Below are 26,334 nucleotides of genomic sequence, written 5' to 3' on the forward strand. Positions count from 1 at the left end.
ATAATTACATTGAATTTTAATCAGATCTGTGTGGACTATTTCGAAAATAATTTGCAATTATCTTCCATTTTCTATTTTTGTTTTTTTTTTTGAATTGCTTAAAGAGAAATCTACCAATGTTAATCTATGGGTTCCACATATAGAAAATCAACTGCCCATTAAATGATATTCTCTTTAACGAGATGCGTCATTATATAGCTCATATTATTTTTTAAATTTTAAAATAGATTTAATTAAAAATGCATTTGACATATATAATTTAATAATGTTCAATCTGGATACCTAAAATATGTTTTTAATATTCACAATTGCGACTCCTTTTTCTTACGACGAGTTGAGTTATATGCAGGACTCTCAATTCAATTCGTCACTCAATCTAAACAAGTTTAAACATCAACTGTTATATTAATAATATATATCGGAAATATTTAAATTAAGTTAAATTATTTAAATCAGAATCTTTAAGTATTATTGTAATTTTAGATTACGACAGTCAAAAAGTACATCGATAATTTATAGTCATTCGAAAAAAGCCTTTATAATTGTTACATTCTAACAAGATAGTCAAAAAGTTTCTCCTGCCTGAAATATTTATATCCTGAAATATTTATATATGGTAAAACTATATAGCCCCTGTTTCTAACTCGTCCTACTACATTCACACTAATTAGTTTAATATAACCGAGGCTGAAGTCACTGGTATAATTTGTGCAATATACATTTCAACTAGAATATTTTCTGTCTTTTCAATATTAGTTAGAAATGACTAATATTCTTATTCATATTCTAATATAATTGAAATGCGTATTTACTTTATAAATAAAGAAGATTTTCGTTTTGTATAGTATATATGTATATATTTATAGTTACTGTCATTCTCTGTTTTCCTCATTTTATAGCAAAATGAAATGCCATTGCAAAAATAAAATTAATCGGTATGAATAATAACTTGCCATAGTTGAAGACATAGTCATCTTAAAGAAACGTCCACGATATAAATCTACTAAAACGTAGAATGGTATTACCCTCATCTATTGGCCAAGCTCCAAGTGATTGTTTGGAGAAAAGCATTCATGAGTGCTTTAACTGAGCCCGCTTGAGTTTTAGCATGGCATATATGTATATTACGTACATTGAAATAGCCATTGAAATAGCTCGCATTGACTATTTGGAAAACATTTTAATGCTTTTTCTGAACACAACTGAGCTTCAGAATGTTATACGAATGACCCCAAATAAGAAGACTACAGCAAGAAGTTAACACAACGTTTGTTCTAAGTATTACATTATAAATAATTTTATTTATATGCAACATGAAAATATATAAAAAAGTTTATTAATATGAAATCATTTAATGTCTCTATAAAAGAATAGTGTTAAAATTTAGCAAATAAAAATATGTAGGAAAGGGAATAAACGGGGTACCAGCAGAGCACTGCGACCATCGTTGATGTTTTGTGCTGCAACAGACCTTAACCAAACAGAAGGCATTCCGTCTTCCAAATGAAAGCCAGAATGTCGGCGGTGAAAGATCTACTAATGTCATAAGGGGAAAAGTAGTTCTCGGCCCAGTGACCTCTTCCTGAGCTAATCAAGGCTGGGCAGTCACAGAGAATGTTACTGTGTCATCTGCTTCTAAGCAGAGTCGATAATCTATCTCTTCGGACAGCCCCATTTTGTTAAGGTGATAACGTTAAATATCCCATCAGCAACCTCAACTCTGTGACTCCGATCCACAGATTTGAATGGCAGATCCTGACCCCGTAAGATTGTCAGCAGACTAATACTAATATAGGCTAATGAAAATTCAATACCACTGTATGACATTAACACCCACTAAGATCAGTTATCAAACAATTGAATTTTGGGCGGGGTACTATTAAATAACATTACTGGTATACTGCATTTGATCGATGTGTGAAGGAGTCACAAAAAACTATTCCAGTAGTTGTTATTGTAGATATTAAACAACAGATTTAGTTAATAATAAATGTATGTATTCAATATTGGATTTTAGCATGCCAACTTTTTACGATATGTAATTTAATACTTTTTAAATCTTTCAATAAATAAAAGCAAAAATATGAAAATATTAGCTATAGTACAGTAGCATATTAACTTAAGTATCAATTAAATATTATACATTTTTTCCATCACTATGTGACACTAAGTGAATATTTTCATTTCTATTGATTCAATTATCATTATTGGAGCAATAATCACAAATTATTGAAAATTATATATGCGGCTTGGCAGGCTCTCAAAACAAATGACGCCATTGAAGCGTTCAGATTTTGAATTTTGGAAATAATTTATGTTTATATTTTAATGGAAAGCACTTGAAATATAGAGATTTTATATTAATTCAGCAAATTTCATAAACTGCCACTTGAGCAATTATTGTAATGAATCAATTTGTAAACCAATAACATAAAATAAACATAATAATTATGCCGAAGTTATGTGGAAAACAATAAAAGCGGAAACGAAAATAAAATCGGAAATGAAAATATAAAAAATAAACGTACACAAGGAATATATATATGAAAATCGAGTCATAATAATAATGAAGTGAAAGCAATAAAGAAATAACAAAAAATAAACATGAAACGAAAAGATACACTAAAAGATTTTCAAATAAACAAAAAAATTAGCTGAAAAATCCTATCAAAGAAATCAGGTCCTTGGATGAGGACGAATAAGAAATTAAAAAATATTTTTTGGGGTGCATATTTTAAAAAAAAGAGACATTACAAGCTTAATAGTTAAAACAAATATAAACGCACACATCCGTATATACACAGATATAATAGTTTATACATATAAATTATAGATACTTCATCTTTCGTATAGCTGAAAAAATAATATTTTTCGTCATGTATTAGATTCACTGATTTTATAAAATCATTAATGCAGGGAACGTTATAGATATAAACTCAAAAACAACAACAGCAATAATAAACAAATATCAGCGAAATAAAATTGAAGTGAAAAAAGAACTGAGATATTAACATGAAACTGATGAGTGGCCATCAACACCTCAAGATAAAAAGAATTTTAAACAGTTTCAAATTACTATTTAAAAACCCAGTAGCGTGTATTAAAAGGGATGAATGTGAATAAATACCCAAAACAGATCACCAAGCAAAGTTATTTGATTTTTGCTTTCAAATTTCATTCACACGAGAACTTAATCATTAAAAACTTATTGTGATTGTTACTTTATAAACTGTAGTAATTTTTACATATTCACTGCCAATCACCTAGAACAACCAGCATAATTAATTATGACATATATTGTTTATATTTAAATATCACTTAATAACAGCCGTAATTTTTTCTTTAAGAGTTGTGGAAAAAACAGCATTAAGTCTCTTTGAAAAAAATTGGCATCACTTTTAAAGAATGTTAAAAGATTACTTTTGACATATGTTTTTTGTTTTTGTTTTTCTGTTCTTAATACTTAGGAATTCACCTCGACCGAAGTCTTAAGCGGAAAAAGTGTACAGAAACCAAAGTAACCCAATTACAACTCAAGCAACAAGAACTAAACTGGCTGATAAACAAAAATTCCGAACTTAGTCTCACCCATAAAGTGAAACTTTATAATAAAATCACAAAACCCATATAGACCTACGGAATTGAACTCTAGAGCTCTGCTTCTCTATCAAAAAATGAAAAACTGCAAAGAGCTCAATCAAAAATCCTTCGGCAAATAGTCGATGCCCCCTGGTATATAAAAAATGCAAATACTTAAATAGATCTAGGAATAAACACAGTCGCAGACGTATTTGTCAGCAACACACAAAAGTACAAAATCAAAGTCAGAAACCACCAAAACCTACTTGCAGGCAATCTTACCCAAAGCATTGGAACCCAGCGACTTAAAAGGAACTATATAAATCCGGCTAATCAAGAACAATGCCCGACATGGTAACGAAATTGGACGAAGCTTTGGCTAAGGACAATTAATTATCTATTTTCTCTTCTAATACATCAATTAGCAGCGATATTTTATTATTAGTTCTAAGTTGATTTTTAGAAGATTCAGTAAAAAAGCAAAATAAAATTCAAAAAAAAAAAATGTCTTTTTTTTTGTAGTGAAATATAAAATCTGCAACCACAAAAAATTAATTAATTTAAATTAAAAATTGTAGTAGTAATAGACATTGGAATAAAAAATATAAAATTGATGAACAACTTATTGAACGTTTATAAAGTAAGAGAAATCTACATTTACTGTTAATTGAACCTCGCCAATGAAGGAGTTGAAGTTTTAAGAGCAACATGCGTTGAAAATTAAATCCAGAACAAAATGTAGGGCAATAAAGGTAAACATCCAATATTATTTAATATTAATTTTTTTAATAATATAAAAACACTGCACTGACTAGTGTTGCTTTAGACTAACTCTGTATCTTAAATTTATTCATTGCATAATTTTTAACTTAAATTATTTTGACAAATTTAAAAGATTTCAAATTGTTGAAAGTTATTCTAACAATATTCTGTTGAGTATACAACAAAATGTCTCCTACACTCATTATAGTTATGCTCTATTGTGAATCTTTCTTCTTGGACTTCGTTTTAATGAATTAAAAATTTGTATTATATTATATATATTTGTATAATTTAGAATGTAATAAGTTTCAGTAACGCTGTGAGCTATATGAAACAACTAACCGCAAATCTAATACTACTTATTGACAACTATTTATTAAATCTAAGAGTATAGTAACCATAATAATGGTCTTCGAAAAATTGAATCTGCTGGATTCAATAATAGTAATGAGTGGAATCAGTTAAGGAACTTAAGATAAATACAGGATATAGGGAGGATGGAATCTTCAAACTATATAGAAAAATGTGGTTATATTATATAGATATAATATATATGGTTATATTAAACTCAGTTATGAGTAGTTTCATTATGGTTTACTAAATAATAGAATAATAAATATAAAATAATAATAAAATAATAAATAATATGAATACACTATACATGTTTTCAGAAATTGAAAATATTACAAAAAATTTGTAAAATATTTAAACCATTTCGACATAGCAAATAAACAGGAAAAATGTAAAAAAATTAAACACAAAAAATGTGTCAGGTAACAGGACCAAAAAATAAATCAAAAGAAATATGTAACAAAAACTTTTTTTGGTGCAAACTTCTGTACAACAATTTCCGAGTGTACTTTTTTATATTAGTAAAAGGTTTCCAAAAGTTGCTAGAAATGTCGGAGATTATTCAAAAATATTTAAAAATAATCTTTATTATTTAAATAGTCGATGCAAAGGACTTAAGAAGAAGACTTAATATTTTAATATTAATGAAAACTTAAGTTAACTCAGATTCTATTCTGTATTCATACTGAAGAGTTGATTGAGAATACTGTGTTACTATAATTATATTCTGAAATTAACGAAATCTAAGTAAAATTAATTTTTTTTCTAATAGAATAACTGACAATATAAGTATAGAATAGATAATTAAAATACAAGCTCAGCCATTCAAGCTCTGTAAATTCACATTAGCTTTTTATGAAGACTTATAATTTAGTAGAGATAATTATTTGAAATAAACGTTTTCTTTAAAAAAATAAGTTCTGATGGTATTTAGTTCATCCACATAAACTACATACATACATATATGTGCTATCTTAATGTTGACTGCAGTGAGCCATAATTGTTTGCGGAATGAATTGATTCAACTTTTAAGTTCAGTTTGACTTCACACAACCACATTAGTGCTGCTATAAATGTTATCTACGCCACTGTTTAACACGCAATATGAAATTCTTGAAAAGATGCTTTCATGCCATTGAAAACAATTGAATTCTTTTATATCCAAAAATAAAACTGAAATTTGAGCTCATTTATGAATTCAGCTCGATACGCTGAAGTGATGAATCATAAGTCACGAACTTCAAAAACTTATTAAACAAAAAATTAAAGCAGAAAAAATATAAGCAGAGATTAATAAAAAAACGCTCAGTGGAATAAATCCATAACGCATGTCATTGCATAAAAACAAACACAAACACAATCTGTACTGCAAGCAAATAAATTTACAAAAACAAACACAAGAGAATGAAAATCTTTAGCTAAGCGCAACACAGCGCAGCGCAGCGCACTTATATTTCTGTACAAGTACAGTGAAACGCAATTATTGAGCGTCGCTTGTGCGCTGAAGCAAATCGCCTCAATTTCCTTGAGCACAGTTTGCTGCCCAGTTATTGCTTTTAGCGCTATGCTTACTTCAGGTTATTGCTGCTACTATATCTGCTACTGCGCTGCCATAGTCTTCCCTTTATTCTGCTGCTCTGCTGCGGTGTTGTTGTGTTGCTTAGTCGTTTAAGGTTCGTATTATTTTAGTACTTGTTCTTCGGATGTTGTTGTTATTGTTGCTGTAGTTGATTTGGTTTTAGGGTTCCTTGCGTTTTGGTCTGTGCTTGACCGCTCAGTTGGCTTTATTAATATTAAATTCGTACTCGTGTCTTGGCTCTTGTTTCTTAATGTTGGAATTTATTATTGTTTATTTGTTTTTGTGTTTGTTTTTGTTTTTGTTTTTGTTTTGATATTTTCGTGGTCGGTTGATTTGATTTTTTAATTTAATGGCAAATGAAGTGCGAAATTAGACGAACATGATTTCGTTCGAAAACGCTCGTACTGCGCTTGCCTTTGGAAAAATATTAGTGCTAAGCATGAAACCAGCATTTTTCTTAGTAGAGAAGATGAACTTGCAGAAAATGAACTAAATTTTTTATTTATTTTGCTTTTATTGGCTTACAATGAGAATGAGAATGAATTTCAGAATGAGGCGTGATTGTTAGCCACAACATGAAAAATCGTTCTGCTGCATTAAATGGCTTAGTTTTTAAATTAAGAACTTAAGAAATTTTATTTTCCAAAAATAATTGGATTTTATTCTATTTATATTATACTAAATAATCACTTCATAAAAAATATTGTAAGATAATTGAAAAGATAAAAACAAATTCATGAACGTTGCTGAAACGAATGGAAAAATTGGTTTCAGAAATTTTTTTTTAATTTATTTAAAAAAATGTATTTTGATATTCTAGTTAAAAATATTAAAAAAATCGAGATATGGATTTTCAGATAAAGGTAGCATCACTTACCCATCTGCTAGAGATATCTTAGTTCTCATTTAACATTATATTTTAATAGTAAAAAGGAACCGTTTAATTTTAGGACGTAATGATTTTATTTTATTTACATTAATTTTTACGTGCACACTGTTCAAGTATAACCACCATATCCCTCTGTTGACGCTACTCTCCTATTCAACGTTTGCACTCTTCTTCTTCTTCTCTTCATTATATGCCGTAGTGTTGCCAGCTAGTTCATACTTGCCAGTAGAAAATGGTTTCCTACTTTTAATATGACTGCCTTCGAATCTTTGTTTAAGGAATCATTTTCGATATATACGGATTAAAACTTTTTACCTCCCTGTGCTAATAAAAATGAAAATTTCTCCCATTTTATAACATAAGACTGCATTTAATTGCATCTTTATAAAGCAACTATTAATAGTGATCCAATGATCTGCATTCACACAACCTATTTCCTAATTGTAAATGAACTCTTTGAGAAAAAAACCTTTAAATTAGGAAACTTATAATTTCACTGGAACACATTGGAATTAAAAAATAAATACAATAATCCCACCTATAACGCGGTAGTTTTGTTTCGATATATCAGAAAACGAAGTTTTGGACGGACTTGTAAGAGCTTGTAAGGTATGAATTTTCATGTACCTTTATGTTGCTAATCCTATATGCTATATACCACTGACTCGACAACTGGGCACACCAGCTGTGCCAGGCACCTCTTTAGTCTTAGCTTCACCAACATCAGCTTATGTGTACTTTGTTTCGAGAACGATGACACTTTTGAGCATGTATTATGCTTTTGTACTGCCCTCTTAAGACTCAGACTGAAGGTAGTAGTGTCCGATATTGTAAGAAGAACTAATATATTTTCAAGTCTCTTCCTTGAAAGAAGCCGAAATTTTTTGTTATTATTGGAATGAGTTTCACAGTACAATGGAACTTTACGATCTAAGTATTGCAATTCTTTCCACAAATATTCTCAAAATATAGTTTTATAGGATTAAAAAATTACACGATGTTTTCCGATGCTTCCCACCTACTGAAACTAAAACAAAGAATATGAATCGACGTATCTGGAGATATATTAGGAAGGTAACGTTGGCATGCATCGCATTGCAACGCTGTTAATGATCTCACACAAAGTAATTTCACTATTTAAGACAATGTAATTTATTCTACAACCTTATAGCTTATTTATTAAATTGAATTATTTTATTTAAATTTAGCATTTATATTGTAAGAAACATGAAGAAAAAACCCAATTGTTATGCTTCAAATATTTCAACAAGATAATTGTCAGACATATTGTTTGCATTTGAAATTTAAATAGATACATTTTCTACTTAAACTTCTTCGAGCATAAAAAAAAGATATTTTTTTGTCTCGCATGTTGCATTAAAAGTAAATCCACTTAAAAGTTTCGGCCATTATTTGCTATTTCAGCAAGTGTTTCTTAATGCTCGCGCCATAAGCTTACGAAAAATTCATAAAAGATTTCGCATTCCGCAAAGTAATTAGCAAACTTTTTAGACAACACCAACGAAACTGACCCGATTAGGTAGCTTGGAATGGAAATCAAATACTGCTGCTGCCACTACTTTATCTAACACCACTGCTTAATACTCTTTCTAGAGCTATTACTCCTACTCCAATCGTGACCAACACTGCGAGAAACCGGACATCACTGCTTGCTGATTGATGTACTCAAAGGCAGTAACACACAAATTCAATTGCCACTTGATATGTTAAGTCGATGAGCCTTAAGCTGGCACTCGCTACACTACTTAAGCTAATCTAAGCCACTAAGGAATCATAGTCAACAGTGGCTCTTGTAAGCTACGCCAAACGCCAACTTAACAGCAAGGATATTGGCAGCACTGAAGGTATCGCATATCCTGCGTTCGATTTTTTTCCACTCTCCTGTGTGTTAGCAACTGCTGTTGCGGTAATTATAAGAGCATTTCAAGTGTTAATTGCCTAATTGCTGTGCTTGAAGTCTTTGTATAACTATTGTTATTGTTGTTGTTACTTGTATTGGCGTTCAAGTGTATGCGGTAGTGTATATGCGGTTTGGGCAGCAGGCGGTAATGGGCGTTTAATTACACTTAATTTTGTGCATGGTACATGGTAAGTATTTAAGTTTATCTATTTACTTGACACTCTTGCTTTATATGTCAAGTGTAACTAAAAATACATTAATTTATGTTAACGCGCACACATGCAAATATCACATAGATACACACCAACACACCAGTACCCACTTGTGCTTAATTCCTTCAACCTTCTTTGTGTGAATTTATCTGAAACTCTTTAATGCTTTCGTTCTGCTTAGTTGACAAATTGTTTTGGTAAATATTTGCGTGCAGCCTAACAAGTGTTTGTATTGCTTTGATTGCTCTGATTTGAGCCGCAGATATCTCAGAATTTATTTGAATAGGTGAACATGGGTGAACAAATTAAAAAATTCATTTCTATATAGTATAACTTCTATATCTAGCCGATATTGTTCATTGTTTTCAAATCTCACACATTTCGAATTATTCAAAAATTCGAATATTATGATAAGGAAACTATAGTGTTACAATCTGTGTTATAATATGTAAGGAATTAAATCATGAATAACATATTCATAATATTCACAAAGCAAATGTATTATGAAAAATAATATCTAAACTGTTTCTAAGTAAGTAGGCAGATATAACTACACAACATTACATAGTAATAGCGCTAAGTGCATTATTCTGAACTTGACTTGTGGTGGTGTTCCTAATGGAGTCAAAAAGTTTTCATAAAATAATTAACTGGAAGGACTACGCACATAGTTCACAAATGAACTGTACTTCGAGTAGCATAAGACTGAGTATAATCTTGATAAATAGTTTCTGTTTTTCTGAGTTATAAATCATATGCACATAGAAGGAAAAGTGGCCAATTTAATGCGAAACACGCAGAACATAAATAAAGTGTGAATATAAATATTCTGATGGAGTTGTCGGAGGCGGGGAAAATCAAGCTTTCCAACAATATTAGATTTTTATTAAATTTTTTACAAAATAAATTTAAAAAAATATGAGATTTAAAAACAAATACAAATGCTTTATAAGGTCTAATTTAAAAGAATAAAATACGATCGTTATGCAATGTACTTTTGTAATTTAAATTTCTTCAAAGACACTTTATCGAGGAACTATCTGAAATCTCACTACATAGACACAGTCAGTAATAAAAGCCATGGAAAGAACTTTTAACAGAGATATATTATGTTTTTTGTCTGAAAGGCTCATTCGGTTAGCATTAGTTGATTTACATGTAAATTTACCTTTGATTCCTTTCTATTTTCGTAGAATGTCTACAAAGTAATATGGCAATTGACAATTTTACGTAGCAATAATAATTAATGTCAAGATATAAGCGTACCTTATCAGTAGCGTACATAAGATTGTACAAAAGAGGATAGAAAGTGCTTGGCATAATATTATGTGTAAATTGTATTGAATACGCCACTGTAATTTACACATATATTGTAAGACTCTAGAGTATAATCCTAATGTCAGACAAACAACTATCCAAAAACGCTTTAAGCTCGATCTTGCCAAATTCTACACAGATTTGGGACACAGTACATATCTTACAATAACCTGACAGCTGCAAATAAAGTAATATTACATTAGATACCTGCACTCAGTGGTTTTCGTTGCTATGAAGTGACAAACGAATTGGATAATGAAGCTGCCTTAAAACCACCTATGGGCTGAAGCCAATGCTTGGATTCAGCAAATATTAATTCATAAGTTAAATTAATTAAATCGGAATTTACCGGTAGCAGTAACCACAGATACTATTACTAAACAGATCAGATTTAAAACAATAATTGTAGTGAAAACTGACATATCCAGGCTATGTTTGGAAGACACAGTAACATCCGTACATGTCCTTGGAGAATGTCTACTATTACACAATGTGGAAAAAAAATTTTCTGCAAAGAATGGATCCATGAATCAGAGTTCTAAACCGTCAGTCTCAAATAGAAAAAACTTTTCTGAATATGGCTGAAGTGAAGGAAATCTTTCGATAAGTTTACATATGAAGGATACAATAGTATATCAGTGGACGCTGTAGGTTCGTGGCTGATATTCGAGATCCCCAAATACTGTTATATATATATGGTGACATTTTCCGCACACTTTTATTATGATTTAGAAAAACTTTTCTTTGATTTGTTTCAACAAAATTTATACAACAATTGTATATACAAAACAATGGCAAGGGCAGGTCAAAAAGATATTGATAGAACTTGACATTTTATATAATTTCTTGTCTGTATTAATATTAATCATTAAATTATTATTCAGACACTTTTGATTTCAAATGAGATATATATTTCGCACAACATTTCACAATTATAATTCAGCTGGTGTTTTACCTATAAAGTGATGAAACCTAAAACCTCGGTAATTTGTCAACTTAGTAAAGTTGTATAAAACTTTATCTATTTACTGAGTTGTCCAGCATATCTAAATATCCCCACTAATATATATATTTGAGTTTCTTATTTAGCGTGTTTACTATTAGTTTATATTCTAAAATATTAGTTTCTTTGATTCTAACAACATAACTTCCAACGTCGATTATAAACGAAAATATAGAGAGGCAATGTATTAATGAAAAGCAATTGTAGTATTATAATAGTATTGAAACATAAACTCATATGCTTTATATAAAAATATATTGTATATTTTATTTTAAAACTAAAACGTACTTTATTTTGGTTGTGTCTTCTTTTGTTGTAACTGCCTAATAGTCATAATAGTTTATACGCACACATGACGGTGAGGGTTTACACTATCTGATATCTATAGTATTTTATATAATATTCTGGGATTATTTTTATTCATTTATTATTTTTTATTATACGAGTATTTACCTAAATTGGCTTTCATATACCTATGAATGCCTTGCTTACATTACATATTATTCTCATGCTCGCTTTCTTTAGGTTACACCCAAATCAACAGTTCAATAGTTCTGCTAATTGTCCCAGAGCAACAATGAAAGCAATGACATTCAAAATTTTTAAACTCCTACCAAACATCGTATTCATGTATAAATACATTCAGCCTGTATCTAAGTTCAGCCTAATAACTTCAGTGGGAAAATATTTGTTGACACAAACTATTATTGTGTTTTTTTCTATCATTCTATCAACTCGTATCTATGGTATACTCTACTCGTATAGAGCCTATTGCTCTTCTGTTCTATGTGTTTCCGTGCATGTTTTACATTTTTATACTTTTGGATTGTTATGGTTCGGTTTGTTGTTGTTACTATTTTTTATGCTAACAATCAAAAGTTATTTAAGCAGAAAATTAGCGCTTTTAAAACCGATTTTCTTCCAATGTAAAAAACTAAATACTCACGTAAGTAATTACATGTGTGCAAGCAGATACATGACACAAAGCTGCTTAAATAGAAAAATATTTCAATGCAAAAAAAAAAAAAATAGAATAGATGAAATACAAAATAGTCGTAGAATAGAATAGAAAGATTCTTATGTAGCTGAAGTGAAAAAATTATAGAATTTTTACTGCTGTTAAGTTGCTGCGAAAGATACGCGCGCAAACTGTGTCAATGTCTGTGAACTGGAACTGGAGCACAGCACCACGTTTCGTTCCGTTCGCTTTGGTTACGTTTAATTAAAAGGGTTTTAACATGGCTTTTCTTTGCTTGCCTTTGCCAATGGATTCCTACCGAAAGCAGCCACTACTTGTGCTGGATGTTAAATACGGGCTTCAATCCAAGAACTGAGTGAGCTTAAGAAAAAAGCACTAAAAGGCACCAAAGAGATTGGCTAAATACTTGGCAACATATGTGCATAAATTATAGAGAAAAAGATGTGGGAGTTGGGGCTAGTGAGTAAACTGCAAATAGCGTTTTAATAGGGGTTCCATATGAGCAAAGACATTAGGTCAGTTCTGGGCTAAAAAATGTTACAGTCAAATTAACAAGTGAGTTTAAGTTGCGAGATATATATATATAGGTATATATTCAAAATATAAATCTAATAGGTATATAGGAATGAAAAAAATGTTACATCAGTTGTATATGTATGAGTTTAAAAAACTGGAATTATTTAATTAATAAATAATTATATTAATTAATTTTAATACAAAAATTATGATCAGTTGACCGATATTAATGATTGTACCATATACCGTTTCGTTTTATAAGTATATAATACTTTTGAGCGCTTGATTCTTTAATTCAATCAGAGATATTACCAACTTTGGTATTGACCAGATATTCGCATGTATCAATGCGTCAGTCTGTTTCCTATATGCCTAATTTGCTACCAACAATCACGAGAAATATTGGATCAAAATGGCTTTTTTAGCTAATTGAGGATTCAAACCTTTTTCTGTTTTAATATTTCTAATAGTTAATATTTCAATAGCTAAGTAACTATAAGTTCATTAAAATATGAGTATTAAACAATTTCTTCATAATTTCTGATATACTGTGGCGACAGCCTTTGTGCTTTGCTGAATGCCTGGTTATGTTGGAAAAGATGGTCATGATTCGAGTATAATATTAATCATACGATTTTGCCAACCAAAGTCTCAATGTGCTCGATAATTAACACTTGAATCAATCATTTTATAACAATCGACATAAGACACCGCATGGCTTCAGTTTGACGGAATTGTGAAACTGGCTATGCAGCATATGGACTTTCAATAACAGATTCAACCATACAATTATGTAAGTCGAAGCCTATTGTAGAAAAATTTGGATTAGAAATTATTCTATGATCAGCATTTGGCTAAAAAATCGAAGACGTAGCTACTGGTACAATACGCCAAATGACAGCTACGCTAAAGAGCTAGTTTAATCTTATAGGCAGTTGATAGAGCTAAGCCCCTTGACTAATTATCTGTCAGGTTATTTAAACGTATATTACGATTTGAACGAAACTGTTATATTTGCAAAGTAAATATGATGTTCTTGTATGAAATAATGTCAGAATTTTAGATAGTTGTGTGATTAGATTCTATTTTACAAAAACCCACAAGATAGACTGTGACAGCATTATATAAGGCAATCTATAACTAAACTTATTGAAGTTTTTGTTATGAAATTATTTTAATCTCTCTTTTAAGTGAAACAAGTGATCGTATTGCAAATATTATCATATTTTCTATATATTATTTGTAGATATGACTACAGTAAAATGTTATGTATGTACAAATAAACAATTATTATGATTTCTAATAAGTGCATTTTGCAATGTGAATTTTGTAGTCAAATCCGGCTTTTAAGTTTTTTTAAAAGTCTCGTCACAGCTTTCAGCCCCATTCTGTGATATTGTCCAGCGAAAAATACTGAGGCATAACTTTTAAAATACTTTCTGTTTGGTTAGAATCACTTATAAACAGAAAAGATTTAATATAGTTGAAGTAATCCACTACCACTGGAATCCTAGACCTGTTATTCAATATTAAGTTTAATTGATGAATCCGTAAAACTTGCTTCCTTGAAAATATAGAAAATGATTTTATGAGTTTAAGAGTCCACAGCTCATTGAATAATACCACTATTCAACTTGAAATTTTTTTCTAAAGCAAGTCATCAAGTAAACCATTTATGTAAGCCGTAAAATTCGATATATGATTTCACTGTCAATAAATATTTAATAAATAACGCCGCATACCTTCTTTATTCTTTATTCAAATATGAATAAAACTTCAAAATCTCTCTGCAATAATAAATCAAAAAAAATTAATAAAAACTAAATTTTTTAAATGCCATTAGTGGCTATTAAACTGAATTGTCAACGCCTGTCAACTGAAATATTTTTCGACGTCGTAACAAAAAGTACTGAAAGCAAACAAAGCAGCTTAAAAATTAATAGACAGTGGCGCATTAAGGTAATGTGGGTCTTATGGTCAATTTGTCTGTCAAAAGTCAAAAATCAATTAAAACGAATTTTCCTAGATTGAAGCACAAAACCACAAACAGTCCCAGTCATTAGTGCGGCAAAACAAAGCCAACGAGCAGTGAATGCGTACGGACGGACAGGTAGACAGCCAGTGAGGTAAGTAGGCAAACGGGCGAACAGGCAAGCGGTTTGATAAAGAAACTATGAGGCGCACCTTAAGAGTTATTGGAATATCGTATCTAAAACTCACAGAAAGGTTACAATATTCTGCAGTTATGAGGGCAATTGCTCATGAATGAAGTCAGACAGGCAGTGAAGATAATTTAGCAGATCGTTTTATAGGAGAATTGGTCAGTAAACGCACAAAAACGCAAAATTTCGACAATACTGAAACCGCAAATCGCATTGAATTTTAAGTGCTTTCATGTCGATTTTAAGCTGTAATTATTTTCTGTATGTGCAATACAGAAACTATGGAATTTCCTTTATTATTTCTTAATTAAAATTTTTTTTTTTAATAAAAAATGTTGTGAATCACGCAGTTAAGCGGCTTAAAATGCAAAGATTTTTAAATTTTTGCTTTTTAAAAAATTTAATTACACGCACAACAACAGACCAGACAATTTATTCAATACTTAAGATAAGTTATCTGAATCCAACTCATAGCAAGAAAAATATAAACCAGTACGAGTCTCCCTAAGCACTTACAGTAATATTTCGAAATAGCTATAAGCGAGCACCTATCTATTTATGCTAAGTACATATGAGTTGTTTTGATATCTTATGGAATACATTAAGTAAGCCACTCGAAATGTATCTGAAGTGCACAGCGCACGAATTCTGATCCTGCAGGCACTTGTGTGGTTTGCATAAATTTATATTAACGTTAATAATGTATATTAAGATACATTTGTCTAATTTGAAGTGGTAAGTGGTAAATGAGATGGTGGTAAATCGTAAATGGTGGGTGCTCTCAACTCAACTCCTGGCACATTCATTAAAATCATTTGCCATTAGCTGCGCTTAAAATTTGTGCAACGTAAATGCTTCTACTCACAATAAGCCCATTGTTGCTACATTATTCTACTATATACATTATATTACCATGAAGTACGTATCTACAATTTAGTACGGCAAAGTGATACGTCATTATTTTTGCAGCAATTCTATCTTGCATTTGCAGGTGTCGGATTAACGTTCCAGTAATTGCCACTTACGTTTGTTGCATCAGTGAAAGTATCGCACGGAGTGTCCACTTGAGTAAATTTATGTATTGTACATTTTATGATAATAGGTTGCTCTTTTATAAATAAAAACAAAAAAACAAAAACAAGATACAAACCGAATAAAAAGCAATAACAGAAAAAATGTATCAATTTCACTTTATTGTAATTTAGAAAATTGCCGTTAAATGCAATAATGAATGCAATATCTCCATCTCTCAAAGGAGAAATACATATGTGTATGTATTGTATATGTAAAAGTTGAGTTTTAAATTACTAATATAAACAATTGCAATATTATAATACTTCAGTTTTATAATATAAATACATATAAAGATATACTGATACTAAGAAATTTATGAATGCTCTACATATTTTACAAAAAAGCAAAACATGAATTTAGTGAAGTTCGTGGCATAAAGCGCTTCAATTTACTTATAAGAAAGAAAATGCAAGGAGATACTCATCATAGTATACATTTTCCAACATATTTAAGGCAGTTAATATATGCATGATTAAATACCCATACTGCCACTGGTACCATAAATCACTATTATAAGTCTTATGAAAACTAAATTGATATTTGAAACGAATATTTCAGAGTACAACTTCCAAACTTCGATAGTGGGGTTGTTATGGCTTACATTGAAACTGTAGTATATATTAAGATAAAATTTATGATATCAAGAACATAATTATTTCAAATACTTAGAATAATGGATATTCCTACTGGGATGTAAATTTCTTCCATTAAACTGCATTAGAATTTATGGTGAACTTCTCATTTATTTTTTTACCTTATATATGTCAATCAAAGTAGAATAATAATGAGAGCGATCGCACTGCCATTAACAACCTATTCACACGGCACGTGTTAATAATCATTAACCGCTGCTTTATTTAAGCAGAAATTGATTTTCGATTATCATTTTTAAAATCCTTCGTTTTTATTCAGTATTTTTCGAATTTTTAATGCAATTTTTCGACACGTATTTGTCCCTTTTAAACAACATATATATTTCCATATTCGCCTGTTTCTGTCAAACAATAGCTTATAGATTATAAGCAAAGAACACGTGTGAATATTAATTTAAAGTGAATCTTGAATTGCGATTAACTTTAGCCATGTGAATAGGCTAAAACATAAAACCACTTGAACGAATAAAAAGCATTTGTAGTTAGCAGTTGTATTTTTTTCATATATAATATGCATAATTAAATAGTAAAAACAAAAACAATAATAATAATAATTTCTACTCTTGATTATGTTAAGATTGATTTACTGCTTTATTAAAACATCCAATTTTTTTCTAGGGTCTCAAAATGGTTGCACAACGAACTAATCGCATAAGCCCCGTATTTGGTAATGGTATAGCAGTAGATAATAGTGTGTGAATGAGTAGGTCAGTTGGACTGACAGTCATAGTAACGCATCCATCCTAGTTTTGATAATGATTTTTGGGTCCTATTAAGACCCGTTAACCTATGGAGTCACCATACATTGTGACCGAAAAGTTTTCGGAGGTTCTCATTTAAAATTCGCGCGCTGTATATTTTTCGATATTTTAAGTTTATGTAGTTTGGCAGCACACTGTCCTTAATTACTATTGCCAAAAATGAGCGCGATCTGTCAGAACAGTTCGTTTACGGCAGCTGTTGAAACCAGTTCACCTCAGTAGTGCGTTGCGAAAAAAACAATGGAAAAAAATATTGAACAAAGAGTTTGCATCAAATTTTGTTTTTCGAACGAAATTTCGTGTGCAGAATCGTTGCGAATGCTACAAAAGGCTTATGGGGAATCAGTTTTATCGAAAACTCAAGTTTATGAGTGGTACAAAGCCTTTCAGGACTGTCGTACGACCGTCGAAGACATGCCGCGTTCTGGACGACCTTCGACCTCTACCACCGACGAAAACATTGAAAAGGCAAAGGAAATCGTGTTCAAAAATCCTCATGTGAGTGTTAGAGAGATAGCACGAGAGCTAGGCATCGGTCGTGAGATGGCTCGTTTGATTTTGGTGGACAATTTGTGTATGCGACGTGTCAACGCCCGGCTTGTTCCGATTCACCTCAATTTGTTCAACATTATCAACGATTTTAAGGCCAAACATTCAATAAATACCATCGAACAGCCACCGTATTCACCTGATCTTGCACCGTGTGACTTTTTCCTGTTTCCCAACCTCAAATTACCACTCAGAGGAACGCGTTTTGAATCCATAGAAGACGTAAAACAGAATTCGCAGAGGGAACTCAAAGCCATACCGGAAAGCGCCTATAAAAAATGTTTTGATGATTGGAAGAAACGTTGGCATTTTGTGTATCGCTTCTAATGGAGCATATTTTGAAGGAGATAAAATAAATATTGATGAAGATTAAGAATTTTGCGTTTTATTTAAAATTTCCGGAAGCTTTTCGGTCACAATGTATCCATCACCGGATAAGGCTTAGAAGTTTTTAATAGATTTTCTGCAGCTGCCGACTTAAATCTATTATAACTGTTATAAATGAGTTTACATTTCGCATGTTTTTTATAATGAGCAAACTTGGTTTAAAGTATTCGTTCATTATTCTTCTTGACAACCGCAGCAAGGATCATTGAACTGAATATCAATCTGACAACATATGTTAATTTAACTGATATTTAGCCGCCAGCAAGGATACTATAAGAAATATGTTTTAGGAACGTCCTTAAGAGATTATACTTTTTAGGTCACTTAAATTTATAGTTTAGAGACAGTCCAAACCGTCCAGGATTAAACAATGTTACTTTAAATCTAATTCTGCCCAATCATTCAAAATTCTGTTGGCTTGCCTGTTGAGATCGAGTTGATATCATAGAATTTTTAACTGTACTATAGCGTAGATTGCTTAAATTTTTCTTTTTTTAGATGACGTCTACTTATTGATTTTTCTTGACATTAATTACTCAAAATTCGTCTACTTATTGATTTTTCTTGACATTAATTACTCAAAATTTTGCTGCTTCTGTGGTATAAAAGAGAATATTGCAAGTTTTTTATAAGAGAAAATAAAATAATTCTTCTCAAACAATTACGACAAGCAAAAACTTTGAGTACAAGTATATTAGGAAAATATTTTTCAGATATTGTTTAATGACCTATATTGTTTAATGAAACTACGAAGCTGGGTAGGTGGCGACATGGATTGGATACTGACTGAAACTTGATTTACAGTAGTACATAAATGGATGCAAGTTAAGGTATTATATTAAGGTATAAATATACTATACATTATTTTGAATTATATTCGAAAAAATAATACAAAAATAATATATATCGGTAATTCAGCAATATAAGAGTGGCTAGTTATTTCTGACAGTCATTAAACTTCAAATAGTAGTAAATACGATGTTATTACAAAATGCATTTTAAATGTGATTTATAGACATTCTTTCTATATTCTGAAATAAGGAAATTGTATGTATAAAATACAGTATAAACACAGAATGGTCCTCAATATATAAGAAAGTGAAAATGTGACCCTGAGAGATGTACACACATATACAATATAATATATTATCAGCATTTATCATGTCACAAAGTTATCTTTTTCTCTACCTCATTAAGAGTATTTTTAGTGATATCGTTATTATTACTATGAATACACAATTCTGAGTATTATGCAGATAACAAAACTACAATTATATCGTTAAAATATTATTATAATATTGTTATAATAAGATGTTTGCAAAGAAAACAAAAACAATTTTACACTATAATAAATTTAATTTAAATTATAAAGTTTACCATAACTTTTCTTTAAGAAAATATCAAAAAAAATGGAAAAAGTGAAAATGTTTGAAAACTTATTTTTGAGAAACAAGAAAAGTTAAATGAAAATGCATAAGCATACATTCGAAAAGTTTTAGAGAAAACAAAATAAATGATATATATTATAAAAACAAACTAACAGAAAGAAACTTTATCTGCACATCTAAGAAAATACATACCATTTTGTAAGTATGTGAGTCCACACACATGTGCAGATACACAGATACGCACAGTTAACAGGATACAGGACACGTGCAGTGGCACAGATACAGAATAATGCACCCGCGTAACTGACACATAAATCACAGTTGAGTGCATTTAATTAATTCGCCAGTAAAAAACAAAATCAAATGCAGTTTTCAAGTAAGAATGATATGTGCGTCTACGCAAATATACATTAAAACTATGTAAATCATCAAATTCGAAAGTAATAATAACTAGGGAATATGACTTCGCAAAGGGCAAAGAGAATAGTTTAGTTAATTTATATAAAAGCAGAAATCTCTGTATGGTGCTCCATATGAAGCTATATGAAGTTATGCATAATATACAAAGTTCTTATATACTATATATGCTGAAGGGTAACTCTTGCCTTAAGATGTTAAAGCAATGTTAACCGCTTTGTGAAACTTTTTTGAAGTTTTGATGCACACAAAACTTGTAAAGATTTTTTTGAAGTAATACATAATGAACTATTTATTCTAATATATTTTTTATATTACTCATAGTGAGCCTGAGACTTTTAATAAGAGATTGATATATACAATCAACATGTATGTGTTTGAGTTAAGCACAATTTTTTGAAGTTTCGTTAAACATTTTAATTATCTTGGATGTGTAGTCTAAAAACTATGCATACTCAACATTCTATCAACTATATTTAGTGTCGGGTTTTTTGGGATGCATAACAGTCGTTGTTAGACCACAAGATCCATAACTAACACGTGCCTCTTTTCCCGATCGAGTGAAACTACACTACAATCCTCAATTCCAGCTTTGTATGTATCGTCACATACGGAGTGATTATTTAAGAAGAGTAAGATGTGAAATTGAAAGAAAATAAATAAAATTTAAACACTTATATACGCTACAGTATTCATGATGAAAGATGATATCGGTCATTACGGAAACATTTTAGAAATTTCATCCACTCTAAATCTGTTTCTTATCTAGAACTCAACAAACACTTCGATATATTACGGAGTATTTGCCATTAGTTATGAATTATAATAAACTTCAAATAGCCAGATCGAGAAGTCTTACAGAACTGGATCCTTTTGATGTAATTTGCGATGACTTGACGGCTTGCTAGTCAAGAAAATTGTAGCCAACGTTGAGAATTTGAGGTTTGTCTATATAAACATGATTATTCGAGTGTCCTCTTCCTTGTACTCTTGATATCAAAAAATAGTAATTTGGCTGGGATCCAAAGTTGTACCGTCAACTTTGGTTTCTCTTGAGTTACTTAAAGTGAAATGTTTTTATCAACAAGCTAAGGACACTAGACGAACTAAAGGCCAACATTTGACAAATATGATCGACAATGACAAAAAAGGGGGATTTTAGCTAATCCTCCTTTTCATATTCTTCAGAAAGTGATTTAATCATACTCCCTTAAATTAAGTTATGTTTTTTTTTGTTATGTACATATGTGGGTTCATCAGATATCGCCAATTCAGTAGATATATTTCATACATCTTATATATTATTTTATATAAAATATATTTTTAAAACAATTAATTATTATTTAGAAAATAATGAAAAATATTTACTTTGTACCTGAATTTAATTCAGAAAAAAAAAATAAGAAAAAACAATATATTTTTTAAAGAATTTTCATCTCAGAGTTTTTAGAATAAAATGAAAGAATTTGAGCATCTAAGCCGGCCTTGCTTTTGGAAAGTCTCTAACTCGGATTTTAGTTTTTTTTTTATTTTATTATTTTGTCATTATGCAACTATAACAACAGAAGCTTTAATTTAGAATTCATAAATTTTCAATGCTTGAAAGCTTCTTTGCTCTGACCAAAGTTAGCAGTGCCTGCCGCTGCCGTTGCTGTTCTTTGTTTTTGCTATGCTTTATGCTTAATTCCCGCGCGGTTACTGTTGCTGCCATACAATCAACTTAATTTATTCAAATATATGCAATGCACAAGAAAAAAGTGAAATTTTGCTTTAAAAGCAAAAAGCAACCGAAAGCGACCGAAAGCAGCAAAAATCAACAGAGGCTAACGCCGTTTTGTTTGGTGCTATAAATTGCTGCTCTGTTACGTTTTTAGAATGAGAATAGCTTCTTGCACAATTTGCAAATGCAACTAAAACTAAACCAACAATAAAAACAAGAACACCAGCCACAACAACAACAACAGCATACCATCGCATCACTCAGCCGCCTGCCTAACACATATGTATTGAGGCAGCATACATGTAAATATACAAGCCGAAACAGAATTGATGCTACCATAACATAACCCATATGCCACAATCATACGAGTAAACGTAATTCAATTGCAGCCAACTTGCATGCTTCTCTGGCTTGTCAGTGTTCTGCTTGGCTACCCAGCGTAGCAACAATAAAACAAAATAGTTTAACGAACTTTGTACCACCAACCAAAAAGTAATGCGACTGCTGTATGCTGTATGTACGAGTGCTGCGACTACGACTACAACTGATTCGACGTCAACTGCGAGTGCGACTGCGACTGCTACTGCGACTGCAACAAACCAAACAGAAAGAAACTATTTATGGTTTCAGAGAAGAAAATGGTTTCATTGTTTGACGATTTTGAAATGTTGGTTATTGCTACCTTTATTAGGTTTGATTTTTGTTTGTTGTTTTGTTTGCTTTTTTGTTTGTTGTTGTTTCTTGAGCTGATTTTATTGTTCTTTGCTGTTATTTTTAGCACTGTGTTTTGCTAATGTTGCTGTTTTGTCCGTCCGCTTGATGTGCGGATGTATCTTCGGTGCTGGTCATTGTGTTGCTTAGTTAATGGAATTGTTATTGAAGTTGGTATATTCTCGAAACCCGTAATTGCTGTTGTTGTGCTGTTATGGCTATGCCATGTATGAATGCAACACGATATGCCTTGCAAAAATGCCTTTGCTATGTGGCTGATGAATTTCTGATTCATTAAGAAATTCATTTAAAATATTTTCGAAATCTTCGAAATTCCTAATAAAATGATATTAAGATATTAAATCTTTTTTAATATGATATTTTTATGGAATTTAATTAAAAAAAATTATTGTTGTTACATTTATAGCAAATCTGTAATGCAGGCTTGTCCAAAATATGCCCCGCGGGATCACGTGTTCAATTACGCAAATTTTCTTTTGGTGTCCTGGTAAAATTACATTATTTTATTTATATTTATTTACCATATAAATGAATTTAATTTGATAAATTAATAAAACTAAATTTGTCATTATATCCGTATTTTTACTGTTCACTGATTTGTATTGGCCCGCGTTCGGATCTGATCCATACAGCCATGACCTAACCCTATATATTACTCATATATATTTATTCATATTACATACATACTAATTTATAAACAAATTATAATTCTTATCTATTATGATCTTTTTGAGGAATATATATTACACAGATTTGTACACAATATGTAAATTAGAAATTTCATATGTAGAGGTTGTATGGTGTGCAAATACGCCTATAAAATGTTAAGACAGTACATGCGGCTTTAATAGAAAGGCTTTTGCAGTATTTTGTATTAGTATTATTTCACAGTAAGCAAATCTATATTCAAAGCATTATTGTAAATATTATTATTACAAGGATTGATAACGATCGTTTGAGCTTAGAAAACATCTAGAGGTCACATGGTCCTAATTCAGGTGAATATAATGGTTTTAACATGACATTTGTTAAATTTTTGGAGAAATGATCTCAAAATATAAATGTAGCATGAGAGGTGGTGCATTATGGTGGTACATTGTTTACGCCTCATTATTATTTATGGTATCAATATTGAACTCATATTCAGATCCGTCTTGAACTTGCATTTCTGAATGCGTTTCATTAAAGAACCAACATTTATTATCTTATTAATTTATAAACAACTTAAAAAAAACAAAAAGGAGAAAGCTAGAACCAAAAGTTCTAATTTTAGAGCTTGTAGTGCATACAATGTACTAAAATTTTCTGGTTTTAATTTTGAATTTTGTGAGCTTCTACTCTAAAAGTGAAGTGTATTTTTTTAAAAATAGAAATTATTTTTTATAAAAATTTCGTATATGGGGTGGGTGTTACAGTTGATTGAGTATCACAAAACTTTCTGAATCCATATAGTGGAAGTATTTTCAGATCCCATTTTTCTTTATTTTATAGTTTTTGAGATATTCAAAAAAATAGAAAAGCAGTTCGTGTTGTGGACTAAATTTGGAGTTGTACTGGTAAGCCGATTGGGATGGAAATACATTCACAACAAAGCACATCTCAAAAACTACATTTCATATTAATATCTCTTTAATATCTCTTTATGAATATCGAAAAATACAGAATTTTGATCATTTAATTTAATACTGCTGCATTGTGCTCCGCACCTGACTTATGTTGTTCGAACTTGATATTTTTTCAAATTAGTTTAGTGGTTTGGTGGTCTAGCACGTGAGCCAATGGTTTATAATTGGCATAACCCTTAATATATGTACTTCAAAAATAAATAGATAATGTAATTCAAAAAATGTTTCCCTATGATACTGATAATGGATATTTGACAAAATTCAAAACAGCTTTATAGTTAGTCATTACTTTTTTCGCTACTTGCCTTATTTATGTTTTTTAAGCATATGTTGTATCGAAAAGTTGAAAACCCTCTAGATCCAATGGTATTATTGCAATAGCAAGAAGTTGTTAGTATTGTTACTTTGAATATATAAAGTTCTGATAGAAGATATGTCATAAACATAGAAAATATCTATTGACTTTAGAAAAGAATAATTTTGAACTATCAATTTCTGTTATCATAGATCACTGATAAATCAATTGACATAATCATTGATTGTACATCTTCATTTCAGATTTTTTCAGAAGTTGTTATTGGGATAATATGGCAGAGAATGTTTGAAACCTTTTCCAAGTATGCGGAGCTTTATTTTATCACATCAGACCTGATGTGATATCATCACAGACCTGATCGTAATAGCCTAATTGCAGCTGAGATCAGTTTTTAAAGAAACCACCTGGCTTGTTAGGTCATAAACTTATATATTGAAATGTCTGTACCATGCCAGACCTACGCATTTGCCTGGCAAGGTACATCGCAAGTATATCTACATACATATTTCTATTAAAATTCATATTCTGAAAAACTGACAGAACTTAGTAACCAGATTAAGTCAGCTTTTCATGTTTATTATGGAAATCATATGATTCAGTTAGCGGGTTTGAGAAGTATCTGCACATATATCACTATGCACTGTCATAAGCGGTTCTATGCAGTTGTGATTTACAGTTATTTGAACTATTTTAAACAAATTTAATTTTCAAGCGTTCAAAAATAGATTTGTTTTAAGTATATTATCTATACAAAGTTATTGTGCAAAATGAAAAATAATTGGTTAGGGAATTTTTAATTGATTATAATGCACTTGCATAAGCTTTATTAAAACCAGCTTTAATTTCTTCATTTGCATTTCTAATCTGGTGTATTCTAATCTAACACCTCACAGTTTCTGGTGTATGGATTTTTAAAAAGAAAAGGTGTGCGAAAAATAATTTAATTAATAAATTCATTTCTCACTTTGCTCCATTGTAATCAATTACAAAAGGTATCCTTAAACAATTTGCTCGAAGTTTTCTAAAGCCAAGAAGTACATTAACTAATTATAAAAAATGTTTACTGATTGAAAAACTGCACAGAGTTTACCTTGAAGTAATTTTTCTTTTCAAAACTTTTGGTCTTTCAATTTATAATAATTCTACCCCAACTAATTTTCAATTAATTTTGCAAATCCTTGAAGCCAAGAACAAAAAACAAAAAAACCAAAAAACAAAAAAGTGGAATTACAAAAAGTTCAATTCCACCTGCAGACACGCTTTCACAGTTTGATGCTATTAAATTCAAAGCGAAAACTTTTTGTTTACATTTTTTTCTCATTTTAATTTACTCATTTTTCTTCGGCATTTCCGTTTCCGTTTTGACAGTTTATTAAAATGGCAGTGGCAATTGCTATTCATTGGACATTCTCGCTGCTGCCCATTGTGGCTCACTGCCACTG

This window comes from Teleopsis dalmanni, chromosome 2 (genome assembly GCF_002237135.1).
Source record: "Teleopsis dalmanni isolate 2A chromosome 2, ASM223713v2, whole genome shotgun sequence".
In the NCBI taxonomy this organism is placed as follows: Eukaryota; Metazoa; Arthropoda; class Insecta; order Diptera; family Diopsidae; genus Teleopsis; species Teleopsis dalmanni.